Source organism: Delphinapterus leucas, chromosome 14, assembly GCF_059928025.1.
Source record: "Delphinapterus leucas isolate spDelLeu-1000000601 "Yukka" chromosome 14, BTC_Dleu_Yukka2, whole genome shotgun sequence".
Lineage (NCBI taxonomy): Eukaryota > Metazoa > Chordata > Mammalia > Artiodactyla > Monodontidae > Delphinapterus > Delphinapterus leucas.
The window spans coordinates 58,106,932-58,112,768 of record NC_143142.1 but is presented as its reverse complement, the minus strand read 5'-3'; the positions used below and the strand labels follow the sequence as shown (position 1 = coordinate 58,112,768).

The 5,837-nt window shown below is 35.9% G+C and overlaps 1 pseudogene; it reads right to left on the bottom strand.

Annotated features, from left to right (window-relative positions):
* Window positions 1-3,154: 3,154 nt before the first annotated feature.
* LOC111168874 (YEATS domain-containing protein 4-like) lies at window positions 3,155-5,327 on the bottom strand (annotated as a pseudogene).
* Window positions 5,328-5,837: the final 510 nt, after the last annotated feature.

The window sequence follows — 5,837 nt, the reverse complement described above, 5'->3', positions numbered from 1 at the left end:
TCTGTGTTCCATACCTACAGGAACTGGGTCAAATATAAGACTTGTTAACATTCACAGCTGCAAACAATTTTCTTCTTTCTGCCTCCAGTCCTCTCATGTCCCTTGACTCTTCACATTTTCTGCTCTTTGGGGGCTATCCCTTTAGGGCCTCAAACTAACCCTGCCTCTACTCTACTCTCACACTGAGCATAACCCCTTCTTGTCACTTAGAGGAAAGGATCCAATAAACCATTTTTCCTATCAAAACAAAAATATCCCAACTACCAGTAGATTTAAATTAAAAAAAAAAAATCAATGAGTACAAAAGGACAAATCTGGGAAAAAAGCAAAAACAAAAACAAGAGCTAGTTTTGTGGAGAAGGAGAACTTCCTACTGTCCTTCAAAACAATCTTCCTCTGAAGTATTTTCTTGTTTAGATATAAAACCCGCTTTATGAGAAAACACTGAGATGATCCTAAGCACAGATGTTTAATTTGTTTTATTTGAGAAACCATTCCTGCCTCTTATAGTATACACAAAGAAAGGAATAAACTGACAAACACACTCGTTTACATAATCTGTTCAGCTTAAAATGATAATTAGTTAGTCCCAAGCTATGATGTACAACTCAGCAGGCAAAAGTAATTTTAAAATCATTAGACGTATACATCATGGTCAGGAGGTCAGCACACTTGAATTTCATTATGCAATAAGGAAAAGTACTTCCAGTTCCTACATCTTTGTTCTGTGCCCTTATTTAGAAGAGTAAATTAGAAAATACTGTGGGAGGAATAATCCATTTCTACCAATTACTTTCCAAAAGAAAGTAAAATTGGTGACCAGTGATTCTGATTTTAAGTGGATACCTCAATCAACATCAATTCATTTAATGGTCCTAGAAAAGAAAAAGAAAACAGCAGGTTACCATCAAAAACATCTATAATAAACCCATTTAAACACTACCTTGCCTCAAATTCTTATAGCACCCATTGTTTTACATTTACAGGACACTCAGGCAAGATGGACAGAATGATGGGGAGAATCCCTGATTTCTAGTTTAATTTGGAAGCCCTATTTTCAGCTCCAGATTATTAGGAAAATTCTGTCTTTATTCAGTTCCAGTAGAGCTTGGGTCTATACACTTTTAGGATACAGAGTTTAATCTTCCACCACTATTCCAGCAAATTCCGTGAACAGACAGTGTATAGTTTCCCCTGGGGCATTTATGAAGGCTCTTCCTTCTTGGAAAATTCCTCAGCACCTGGCTGAAGTCTCTACTGAAGTTCTCACCCTGTCCATTTATGTGAATCATGTGAAAACATTACTATTTGACCATCTTATAGTGGAGAGTAGTATAAACTCCACTCCAAATAACTATTGTGAATAGGAAACAACTGATCAGACAGCACCAGGCTACAACTAGGCAGCAAGTAGGATGTTTTCTTAGCCTAAATTGGGTGTTGCTTTTGAAACTCAGAAATTGTACAAATAGCTCTGTGATATTAACTCATGTTTTCACCTTTTCACATAGTGCCTTTATCAGCCTGCCCCTTGAGGGAGTGAAAACTGCTGGCAAGGTATTATCCCTAAGTTCTGCCCATGAGAATCACATGGTAAGGGGTTGTGGTGCATTATCTCTCGAGAACGAAAGTTGGACAGCTCTGAGAACTCTTAAAAATTATCATTCCTTAGTTGCTTCTAGTAATTTTTATTAATCCCCCCCCACCTTTTCCTCATCCATCTCTCATCTTCTCAATATTTGATGTTTTTTCATTTAAATATGGCTTTCTTCAACCTTATTTTTTATACTACACTCCTATTACTATTACTTTTTAATTTTATTTACTTTTTTATTTCAATTTTGCCATAGATTTATTTTCTGGTATTTTAACTCTCTAAGTTATACCATATTATATATACATTGCTTTTGCTACTCCTACTACTATTTATTTTAGTTTTAATTACTTTTTAATTTCTATCTCCTCACCTTACACACTTCTTATATTTTCTTTGTTTCTTGTCATTTTGTACTTTTTCTTAAGTTTCCTTGAGTTTGAGTCCTTTTTTTGCTGATTTTTAAGAAGCATATCTAGAAAGATGGTGTTGGTTTGAGAAATTCTAATCCAACAACAAATAGTCAGGGGACCTTTCTTGACATTTAACTGCTATCACATGCACCTCAGTACCAGAAGCCACACCTGAGCTCTCATCCTCACCCTCAGAAGATCTCCCTGTCATTTAGGCTCCACCTAGAGATACAAGAAACACAAAGGTCAGCTGTCCAATGAGGGCTAATGTATAGGTAACATAATGTGATGTTTTGTGAGGGTATTATTTCTTGGCATCTCACACTGTCTAGACTTTATATAAGGAGATGTGTGTTTTATAGTATTAATGCTAATTTTACTTTTGTAATTATAGTTTTTAAAACTATGCTTAAAACTCTTCCAATTGAAGCCATGAACCACAAAGGTAAAAAAGCAGGTCTTCCTCAAAGAGGTGACTTTTTTTCTCTCTACCATCTTCCTCTCCCAGGATGGTTTTGCTGAAATATCAAATAGAATCAGATCTCCAGAGAAAGGACCAATGTAAAGGAAACAGTCAAGATTCTAGCATCAACCAGTCTCTAATATACTTACTTCCATATGTCCAAATGGTTCTTCCAACAACTTAGGCAGGGTCCCAAGGAATTTCTCTCAGTGCTCACTGCCAATAGACCAGAGTGAAAAGGCTTCTTAAAACTGGCAACAGCTATGCCCTTGTTGGAAGAAACTCTTAGTTTTTCAAGACTTATTTTAGATAGTGTATTCCTCTCCTGAATATCAGAACCTAAAAAGAAGGATGGTAATTTCATTTCTAGAACATAGATTTAATTTTTTGGTAACATGACAAGGCTGAGGCTAGGCTTTTTCAGTTTTCAGTCTGTTTCCCATGGGAGAGCAGGATTCTATAAATCTTTAGTCTCCAGGCCATGATGACAATTCCCTTGACTTTCCACATTTGTTTCCCTGGAATTGATGTTGAGTGTCCTTTCAAGATACCACCAAGTTTCAGTTCTCATGCCATGAAAGGTCTTGGGCCATTAATATCCAACTTGGCTTATTGATTTCTTACACTAACTCTACAAATTTCATTGCTTTAATAACCAACTGCTTTTGTTAATTTCTGCCAAAATGAAGGGCTACATGACAACTGTTCTAAAAACAAAGTTATCACTTTAAATAGAAGCCTCTCATCATATAACTGAATGGCAGTTGAGAAACTTACTGGCAAATTAAACAAGTCACCTAAGTATATATGTTGCAAACAGGTGATTTTTAAGGATGTTCCAAGTAATGTTCAGGATAATATATTTATTCTAGTAGCACACAAGTGTGAGTTTTATTTTAACAACTGCTGTAACAGTTTGATAATAATAGCACTCTATAGAATTTATATATATATATATATATTAGTATACAAATATTTTGTGTTTATATTAACAAACCACTCTCCAAAGTTGTAAAAATGTATGTTATTGCCAGCAGGGTCTCAGAGTTCGTTACCAAAATACATTCTTACCAACATTTTGTACTGTCCAATTGTTCCTTTTTTTTTTTTTTTTTCTTAATGTGATGGGGATGAAATGGTATCTCAGTGTATTGTTTTTTTTCTGTAAACTACATTTATTGAAGGCTTATTGAACACTGGGCACATCAGATACAAAAGATATGGGATAGGGGCAGGTAAGAACTTAAGAAATTAAATATACACATTAATGTTACCACTAATTCTAACTACTAGGGAAGTACAAAATTTTTACAAGTTATGCTTTATAGTGAAATTTTGATGCCTGTCAAAAAGATAAGCTACACATACAATGCAATAGAAGTGTTTTAAAATTGTGCTTAATATCATAGAACTACCCCAAAATGCATTGATAAAGTGCCTATACAGCATTCATTCTTTTTATACACATATATTTCACCTTAAAGATTGCTTGTAAAGTACAAATACTTTGACTTCATTGCTGAGAAATCTATGGTAAACAACTATATATGCAGTTTTTCTAAGAAACATCACAGCATTTGTAGTCCATCTCTCTAACTTCTATCTTATTTTTAGTTTCCCTTATTCTTCAGAACTGTTTATATTACTTTTGTCGGATCATCTTCTTCAAGTTTCTTGATTTCATTTTTTAAACAATTTATAGTGTCACAACTTGCTTTTAATCTTTCTTTAAGCTCTGCAATTTCAAAGCTTGTTTGTTTGTTTTTTAACATCTTTATTGGAGTATAATTGCTTTAAAATGGTGTGTTAGTTTCTGCTGTATAACAAAGTGAATCAGCTATATGTATACATATATCCCCATGTCCCCTCCCTCTTGCGTCTCCCTCCCACCTTCCCTATCTCACCCCTCTAGGTGGTCACAAAGCACCAAGCTGATCTCTATGTGCTATGCAGCTGCTTCTCACTATCTATTTTACACTTGGTAGTATATATATGTCAATGCTACTATCTCACTTTGTCTCAGTCAAAGCTTGTTTTTTTTTGTTTGTTTGTTTTTTGTTTTTGTGTGGGATTTTTTTTGCGATACACGGGCCTCTCACTGTTGTGGCCTCTCCCATTGCAGAGCACAGGCTCCGGACGCGCAGGCTCAGCGGCCATGGCTCACGGGCCCAGCTGCTCCGTGGTATGTGGGATCCTCCCGGACCGGGGCACGAACCCGCGTCCCCTGCATCGGCAGGCGGACTCTCAACCACTGCGCCACCAGGGAAGCCCAAAGCTTGTTTTCTTTTTCTTTTTTTTTTCCCTCAGCTTCTAATTTTTCTCTGGTTTTCACTTCAAGTTCTGCAAGTTCTGTTTCATGCTTATAGGCTCCTAAAGTAAGCTGACAAGATGTTAATAATTGGTGCATTATTGCTGTTGGGTCTTGAAATATCATTTCATCATAGAACTCTGAAACCACTGACTTTTATCCCAGCATTGCTTTGGTGTTTGATTGAAATAGCTTTAATAAATATTACAGGGTTAAGGTCTTTCATTAGGATCAATGAAAAATATTTTGATGATTATTTCAAATTCACCCCATCTTGTTTCAATAATTTCATATGGAGGCTTAGTGACAACTCTAAAAGGACTGCCATAACTTTCATGTAATTTAAAATGGATTTTCTTCACATATGCTGAAATATCCTCATTTCTATTGAATATATGATTTTACATATACTGTCCACTGATGGGTGTGACCATCCTCCTCTATTTTCTTTCCAAAATATTGAGCAACATTACCATAAACTATTGGTTTAATGATAGTAACCCCCTTCACTCTCCTGCCAGAGTCAAGCCCAAATTCGGCCATTCTCTTGAACAAATTGTCCTACTGAAAAGCCTCCGCTGCTAAGGAGAGACCAGGGCCAGCAGGCTCACAGCACCCCTCAGAGGCCCTGCTCCTCCCACACAGGCCCAGGAGGAGGGTTTCTGGCTAAAGGAGAATGAGCCAGCAGGACTCAGGACACTGAGGAACCACCAAATCCTCAACATGGGCAGCATCCCTCATTATAGTTTTATTTTATATTTTTCTCTATTATTATGAGATTGAACAACTTCATATGCTTAGTAACAATTACATTTTATTCTTCTGTGAATTGCTTATTCATAGCCTATATCTACTTTCTATTGTGTTGCATTTCCTTTTCCTACTGATTCATGTGGGAGGTCATACATTTTTTCCCCAAAATTAATTCCTTGTTTGTTTTATGAAGCAAATATATTTACATAGGTTGTTACTTATCTTTTAATTTTTAGTGTTCTTGGATTCCTTTGTTATGAAGTGTTTGAAGTTTATACAAAAATAAGTCTTATTTTGTGTATGATT